An 8,884-nucleotide genomic window follows, 5' to 3' on the forward strand; every position below is an offset into this window, starting at 1 on the left:
CACACATGCACTCATGCCCTTGACATCAATTCTATGTTGGAAATCATTTTCCTTTAGAATTTTTAAGGAACCTCTCCCTTGTCTTTCAGCCTCCAAGTTTGAGAAAGTCAATGCCATTCTGCTTCTTGAGACTTTGTATAATCCTACTTTTTATCTCTGAACGCTTTTAGAATCCTCTTTGTTTCCTATCACCTTCCGTTGGGTTTCCTGGAAACTGAGATTGAGACAGGAGTTTGAGTGCATGTGACTAATTGAGGGATTCATCTCAGGAGAATGTAAATGAGGGAAGGAGGATGGGTCTGAGGAAAAGAGCTAAGGATCTGGTTTTGGCTGGAAGCTAGCTTTGGCCAGTACCCAGCACTGCTCGGGTACACAAGTTGTACCAGCATTGGTTCCTCTTTTGGGGCAAGGCTCTAGACCTTTCTCATCAGTCATTGGTGTGAACTCTCCTGTGTAGAAGCTGGAGTGGTGGACAGATCCTTCCAGGAGACACAGCTGCCTCAGACAAAGGGACTATGAGCTCTGAGAGGGAAGCAGTTGAATGTGCTGGGCAGGTACAGGAGATCTGGACAAAGTACCTGCAGTGTCTTCTAAACATATGCTCTGAAGGTCACAGTGATTATCTTTCACTCTGGAAACTCATATATTTCAGTTCTGAGAGTTTTCCTGCAATCATTTTGTTGATAACATCATCTTCTCTGGAACTCCTTTTATTTGGATATTGGAGATTCTGGAAAGGTTCTGTAACTTATTCTCTGTTCTCTCCTGTTTTCCTTCTCTTTTTCATTTTGTTCTTTTTTTTTCTCCCTTTCTTCTGAGGTTTTAAATTTCTTCTATCTTGTTTTTAATTTCTGAGACCTCTTCTTTGTTCTGAGTATTAAATAATACTTTAATACTTAGTCTTTATTTAGTCTCCCACTTCTGTTTCATGCTGCAACATCTTCTTTTCCTAAAGATAATAATTATAGTTTTTTTTCTTTTCAGTTTTTCTCTGCCTCCAAGTTATTTTCCTCTGTGTTTTGGTTTTGTCCCTAGTATTTTGTAATTGAGAGTTTCCCCTAATATGTCTGGCTTGGATATATACTCATATTTAAAAGCGGGACACTCTAAAGCTGACTGGAAATTCTGAGTCAGTGGGGTTATCAACTGTGAGCTTCATGGTAGGGTGAGCTGGACAAGTCATTTTCTAGGGAACTCTCATTATCTTTAGGTCTTTTCCTGTGAGTTGATCAGATTCCAGAGAGAAGGCTGTGTTAATGGAAGATATAAATCTGATTTCCAGTGCTTTGAGAGACAAGTAGGGGGAGATGAGTGTTTGAATTACAACATTCAGTAAATATTCATTTAATCATTCTGCTTTTTTTTTGGTTTTCTTTATTTTTGTTTTCTTTTTTTTAATTAATTTATTTTAATTGGAGGCTAATTACTTAACAATATTATAGTGGTTTTTGCCATACATTGACATGAATCAGCCATGGGTATACATGTGTTCCCCAACCTGAATCTCCCCCTTCCACTTCTCTCCCTATCCCATCCCTCAGGGTCATCCCAGTGCACCGGCCCTGAAAGCCCTGTCTCCTGCATTGAACCTGGACTGGCGATCTATCTCACATATGGTAATATACATGTTTCAGTGCTATTCTCTCAAATCAGCCCACCCTCGCCTTCTCCCACAGAGTCCAAAAGTCTATTCTTTACATCTGTGTCTCTTTTGCTGTCTCACATATAGGGTCATCACTACCATCTTTCTAAATTCTATATATATGCGTTTATATACTGTATTGGTGTTTTTCTTTCTGACTTACTTCACTCTGTATAATAGGCTCCAGTTTCATCCACCTCATTAGAACTGATTCAAATGCATTCTTTTTAATAGCTGAGTACTATTCCATTGCGTATATCTTATCCATTCATCTTTTGATGGACATCTAGGTTACTTCCATGTCCTAGCTATTGTAAACAGTGCTGTGATGAACATTGGGGTACACGTCTCTCTTTCAATTCTGGTTTCCTCAGTGTAAATGCCCAGCAGTGGGATTGCTGGGTCGTATGGCAATTCTATTTCCAGTTTTTAAGGAGTCTCAACACTGTTCTCCATAGTGGCTGTACTAGTTTGCATTCCCACCAACAGTGTAAGAAGGTTTCCTTTTCTCTGCACCCTCTCCAGCATTTATTGTTTGTAGTCTTTTGGATAGCAGCCATTCTGACGTGTGTGAAACGGTACCTCATTGTGGTTTTGATTTGCATTTCTCTGATAATGAGTGATGTTGAGCATCTCTTCATGTGTTTGTTAGCCATCTGTATGTCTTCTTTGGAGAAGTGTCTGTTTAGTTCTTTGGCCCATTTTTTGACTAGGTCATTTATTTTTCTGGAATTGAGCTGCATGAGCTGCTTGTATATTTTTGAGATTAATCCTTTGTCAGTTGCTTCATTTGCTATTATTTTCTCCCATTCTGAAGGCTGTCTTTTCACCTTGCTTATAGTTTCCTTCGTTGTGCAAAAGCTTTTAAGTTTAATTAGGTCCCATTTGTTTATTTTTGCTTTTATTTCCATTACTCTGGAAGGTGGGTCATAGAGGATCCTGCTGTGATTTATGTCAGAGAGTGTTTTACCTATGTTTTCCTCTAGGTGTTTTATAGTTTCTGGTCTTATATTTAGATCTTTGATCCATTTTGAGTTTATTTTTGTGTATGGTGTTTCATTCTTTTACAAGTGGTTGACAGTTTTCCCAACACCACTTGTTAAAGAGATTGTCTTTTCTTCATTGTATATTCTTGCCTCCTTTGTCAAAGATAAGGTGTCCATAGGTGCATGGATTTATCTCTGGGCTTTCTTTTTTGTTCCATTGATTTATATTTCTGTCTTTGTGCCAGTACCATACTGTCTTAATGACTGTAGCCTTGTAGTATAGTCTGAAGTCAGGCAGGTTGATTCCTCCATTTCCATTCTTCTTTCTCAAGATTGCTTTGGCTATTCAGGGTTTTTTGTATTTCCATACAAATTGTGAAATTCTTTGTTTTAGTTCCCTGAAAAATACCATTGGTAGCTTGAGAGGGATTGCATTGAATCTATCGGTTGCTTTGGGTAGTATAGTCATTTTCACTATATTGATTCTTCTGATCCATTAACATGGTATATTTCTCCATCTCTTTGTGTCATCTTTGATTTCTTTCATCAGTGTTTTATAGTTTTCTATATATAGGTCTTTTGTTTCTTTAGGTAGATTTATTCCTAAGTATTTTATTCTTTTCATCACAGTGGTGAATGGAATTGTTTCCTTAATTTCTCTTTCTGTTTTCTCATTGGTAGTGTATAGGAATGCAAGGGATTTCTGTGTGTTAATTTTATATCCTGCAACTTTACTATATTCATTGATTAGCTTTAGTAATTTTCTGGTGGTGTCTTTAGGGTTTTCTATGTAGAGGATCAAGTCATCTGCAAACAGTGAGAGTTTTACTTCTTCTTTTCCAATCTGGATTCCTTTTATTTCTTTTTCTTCTCTGATAGCTGTGGCTAAAACTTCCAAAACTATGTTGAATAATAGTGGTGAGAGTGGGCACCCTTGTCTTGTTCCTGACTTTAGGGGAAATACTTTCAATTTTTCACCATTGAGGTCATTCTGCTTTTATTACACGATCTCCACCCTCAGCTGTGATTGGTGTCCCCCAGTCCATAAACCATGATTTATCTTTTCCAAAAACCAATCCTCTTTCTTCTTCTCAGGTTGGGGAGAGTCTTTCACCTGGCTCCACAAGAGAGAAGGGATATGAAGGGTCTAAGCTCTTCTTAAACAGATTTTCATTCAATACTGTTAGCCTCACCTCTTCCCCAAATTCTACAAGTGCCTCTAATTCCTAAGACTCTTGTGAGTTCTTCACTATAAATTGTGTCTCCATTTCCCTCACTTAAGATTTATCTTTCTCTTGAGATGATCAGTAACTATGCAGACATCTGCTCTCCAATTTCCAAAATTTTGTTGCTATTGTATCCTCTTTGGAATTCTTTGTTTTTATGTGTTTATGCCTTTTTTCCCATCCTTTTATTGTTATTTGAGAGAAATTTCAGGAGGTACTAGATATTGAGGCATGCACTCAGTCCGACATCTTCAGTTGAAAATCCCCCATAAAATCTTGTAATTTTTCTGTCGAGGGAACGAAATTTTCCCTGAAATTTCCCTCAGCTCCTTGTTATTTATTTTAACTGTGTCGAGCTTGCTTTCTTTGTGGGTAAGGACTGTCCTCATAGTCCAAACCTCTTTCCTAGAATGTACTTCATCTCAGGTACATAATAATAATACATTTTCTGTTAAATGATTATGCAAAATTGTATACAATCTTTTTTTTTTTTTAATTTATTGCCCATCTGGCATGCATTAGCACTTGGGGGAAAAAAATCACTGTCACCCAAACTAGGTGATTTTGAAGGAATGTCTCAGAAATCTTTTACAGTCATGTGCCTTTTGATCTAGTAACTCAACATCTAGGTATTTAAAAGGTATTTATTCTAAAATGCTCATGAAAGCGAAAGTGAAGTCACTCAGTTGTGTCCGACTTCTTGCGACCCTGTTGACTGTAGCCTACCAGGCTCCTCCGTCCATGGGATTCTCCAGGCAAGAATACTGGAACTGGTTGCCATTTCCTTCTCCAGGAGATCTTTCTGACCCAGGGATCGAACCCTAGTCTCCCGCATTGCGGGCAGACGCTTTACTCTCTGAGCCACCAGGTAAGTCTATACCAGCTTCTGCGCCAGGGCCTCTTCCCTGGGAACTGCCTCCTGACATCAAGCCTTAACTTCAATTTCGGGGCATCCGCACACCTCCAGATAATGCAAATCCACGAAAACCCGATCTCTCGGTACTACCAGTGAGGCTGGGGCCAGCTCCCGAGTACATGGTGGCGCCGCCAAGGGGCTCTGGGGCCAAGGGGCGGCCGCGCACGAGCCACAGGCCCCGACGCCGCGAGTCGCGAGGGAGTCGGCGGCCGCACGATCCGCCCCGGCGTGGCCGCCAAACAGGTTTTCTGTATGCAGTCTTCAAAGAGCTTATCTAGTTGAAGAAACACACACAGAGTACAACAAAGGGCTGTTCTAATGTGTTAAAGAAACAATAATCTGTTCAGAGATTCTGTAGCAATAGATTTTTAAACAGCAGATTCAAAAGTCCACATCAACATTTCACTAATTCACATCCATAATCTACATTACCTCAATTCACACACTTACAAGAGACGGTGTTTTCATCATGTGCTTCTAAGTTGTGTTACAACGTGGAGGAGCTGACTAGAACTGTAGCATCAGAAAACGATGTGGTGGTGAAATACAAAGCTATTTCCACCTTCCCCTTCCTCACACCTGAAGGTCATGTAAAACACTAGTGCCTAGAATCAGGAGAAAGAAATTTCAGAAGCTGAGTACCACAAAGACAATAGTCTAGCACACACCACTGGCACTCTGCCCACTGGCCTTAACTTTCACCTCTACTCACCCAAGGCTGCTTGCTTGCTGTGAACATTGACAACTCTGTTCCTGAAGACTTTCTACCTGATTGCAGGATCAAGCTCTGTTTGTGCATAGGATAGGCTAGAAATACCAGAGTTAATACCCTTGGTAATCCTTGAATCAGTAGCAGGTTTGAGATGTTACCGATAGGTAAATTCACCAGCTTCCTAAATCCTTCAGTTGAGATAACTCTGAGGCATGTTCTATACTACCTTCCAGCAGGACTGAATTCCAGTTGCCCACCCTGCTAACTGACTCCAAAATGCACCCTCCACTGGCTTCTTTCCCTTTCTTATCCCTTCTTCACTTCCTTAACAGTGCTTCCCATGGTCACCCCAAAAATAAATGACTGGCACTCAAAATTTTGTTTTTAGTGGAACTCAGAGCCAGATCAAGAGCTTCCCTAAAGACTGTATATTTCAGAGAGGTCATATTCTTACTTTGAACTTTACAGAAGTAGAATAAACCCAAAAGATATATCAGGAGACTGATATATCTCTAAGACATTAGAGAAACTCAACAGCCAACCAATGCTTACAAGGCTAAATCTTGGAGCTGGAAAGGGTTCAAATGGTAATTCAGTACAACTTCCACTCAAGACAAGAGCTGTCTTCTAAAGATCCCTGATCAGTGATCACCTCAAGTCTTTCTTCAAATACTGCAAAACAACAGAAAACCTGAAGAAACTCAGCCTTTCATAAATAGGTTCCCACTTTGAGTTGACCTTGGTAGACCCTAGTGAAGAAGATAACAAAAGATGTCCACAGTACGTGGGTGGCTTTGGGGAGAGAACAATTTAGACTGTCATCTACAAGAAGACCAGTGAAAATAGACTTTATACATATTACCAAGCCATTAAACTAAGTTATTTCTTTGGCAATGAATTTCCAAAAGATCTCCTACTCTAGCTTCTAACCCATCCCTATTTTCCTTGGATAGAAAATTTCCTTCCCCTCTCTCTTTTTTCTATCCTTCTCTGTTTGAACAAGTATGTCTTGACAGCTACCCAGTGGACCCTGTTGACACTCAGCAGATAGTAAACAGTTTTAGCAGCACATGTCCACTCCTAGTCACATAAACCTCATTAGAGACTGCTTATCACAAAGTCTCACCCCCTGGGTAAACAAAGAAAAGCTAAGAAGTAGTGTGAATATATAAATTATTGCCCAAACCAGGAGCTGCTTAGACAAAGCACAGCAGCAAACCCAGCCTTCCATCGAATTTGCTGGAACACTGGGAGGCTTGCCGTAATTCTCCTCCTTTCCCCCAACACGGAAACACTCTCGGAGCCACTGAACATTTTCAAGGGATATTAACATGCAAACTTCTGAAACAGAAAGCAACCAACCAATCTAGGATGTACTAGAAGCTAGTCACAAAAGTTTAGGAGCCGAGAACAATCGACTTCAACGGCTGGGTGGATGTGAATGCACAGGGCAACATGGAGGAAAGAGCTGTATTCTGGAATGTGTTAAGATGTAGATTTCAATCACCAGTATGTGAGCTGAGACACTCAGTGAGGATCTCTTTACCTCCATTTGCTTCAGTAAAGTGGGAATGATACTGATGTTTAAAAGATTCTTTGGGGAGTAAACAAATGAAATATGTTTAGTAAAATATCAAATTATACGGAAAGTGTCCAGATTACTTTCCTTGCTACTATGCTGCATTTGGTAACATTCATGCCCTATTGCTATTTGAACGATCCACTCTGAATCAGGTAGCCTTAGTCAATCCAAAGCAATTATCAATTTTAATTAAAAATCATTATTACCATTGTTAAGGCTATGACTTACAGACCACTTCCAGCATATTAGGGACTGTTAAGCTCTTTTCATGATCATCTCATAGAATTCTTAAAATAGACCTATGAGATGAGCTATTTATCCTGTTTTATAGCTGAGGAAACTGGCTCAGGGAAGTTGAATTCATTTTATGAGAACTACAACAGACATGTGGTAGTGCCAGGGTTAAAACTCAAGTCTGTCTGACTTTAAAACCTGTGCTCTGAGCCATCAGTAGATACAACCATGGTGGTTGGATTTGGTGAGTGTGGGAGCCATGACATCCTCAAAGGAGAGGGAGCTGGGGTAGGGGTGCAGAGGAAGGCAATGTCCAGCGGCAACTGGAGGGCCAAACTTTACACTGTGATGGGGCTAAGTGAAGAGTTTTGCCAAGGAACTAAGTAGGTAGCCTAATGTATCAAGTTGTTAGATGTGTTTTTTCAAGGGAAAAAGCTCTTAACATGAAACATCTAACTGCAAACAACCAAAGACTCAGCTTCAAGTGGCCTAAGCAGAATGGAATTCAATCTGTTAATACCAAGTCCAGGGGTGGAGTGGCTCCAGGGTCAATTTGGCCATTTGACTGCATCATCAAGGATCTAGGTCTTTAACATCCTGCTGTTCTGCCATTCCCAGAATGTCTACAACCCTCTCTCCATTCTCTGACAAGGTGTATGATGCTTGCAGTAGTTCTGATGCATCACAGAAAATCCACACTCAGCAAGTAGGGGTGTTTCTTTCCATGTGTCTGCTGCTGCTAACTTGCTTCAGTCGTGTCCAACTGTGCAACGCTGTGGACTGCAGCCTGCCAGGCTCCTCTGTCCATGGGATTCCCCAGGCAAGAATACTGGAGTGGGCTGCCATGCCCTTCTCCAGGGGATCTTTCCAACCCGGGAATTGAACCCAGGTCTCTCACGTCTACCTGCATTGGCAGCAAGGTTCTTTACCACTAGCGCCAACTGGGAAGCCCTTCCGTGTGTCTGTCTCTTCTTATTATGAAGAACAATCTTTCCGGAAGTCCTGAAAGGACCACCTCAGCTTCCACTTGTCAGATTTGTGTTATGTGGTTGCGCCCAAACCACTACATGGCAAAAAGTTACTATCATTAAAAATTATTATAATGTTCATCTTCTGGGACCAGGATGATGTGTTCCATTGAGAACATGGGAGTGGGGCACCTAGACAAAATCAAGGCTCTACCAACAGGGAAGAAGTATGTGTGTGTGGGTATGTGTGTGGGTGTGATTGTACACACACATGCATGCGTGTGCAAGTGTGAGCTCTAGAAGAGGCAAACAGTAAGGTCTGCCACAGCAGTCTGCGTGCAGTGTCTCTCCTGAAAGTGAGAAACCTTTCCTGGAATTACATCAAGAAAAGTTAGTCTGCACTAAACTCTCTCAGCTGGAGGTCTCTGTTTTCTCCCTGAGCATTGTCATTTTATTATTTGTTGAACAGACCTACTTCCTGCCTGGTCTGCATCTGACCTGCCTCGGACATCACTCTTCCATAACTCTGTAACCTTTCTCACCACTTCCCATGGTTGGTCCTAGAGCCCTTATTCCCCAGATCTTTATTTCCCTAGGTTTTAAAAAAAAAATTTCCTT

The 8,884-nt window shown here is 40.9% G+C and overlaps 1 long non-coding RNA gene across 1 annotated transcript; it reads left to right on the top strand.

Moving 5' to 3' along the window:
• The first annotated feature begins 1 nt into the window (after window position 1).
• On the top strand, window positions 2-8,407 carry LOC145520111 (uncharacterized). Its single transcript, XR_014064218.1, has 3 exons — window positions 2-4,280; window positions 4,576-4,722; window positions 7,951-8,407. It is a non-coding gene; the product is annotated as an uncharacterized LOC145520111 (long non-coding RNA).
• Window positions 8,408-8,884: the final 477 nt, after the last annotated feature.

Source organism: Giraffa tippelskirchi, chromosome 1 (assembly GCF_054371585.1).
Source record: "Giraffa tippelskirchi isolate mGirTip1 chromosome 1, T2T-mGirTip1v1.2.pri, whole genome shotgun sequence".
Classification (NCBI taxonomy): domain Eukaryota; kingdom Metazoa; phylum Chordata; class Mammalia; order Artiodactyla; family Giraffidae; genus Giraffa; species Giraffa tippelskirchi.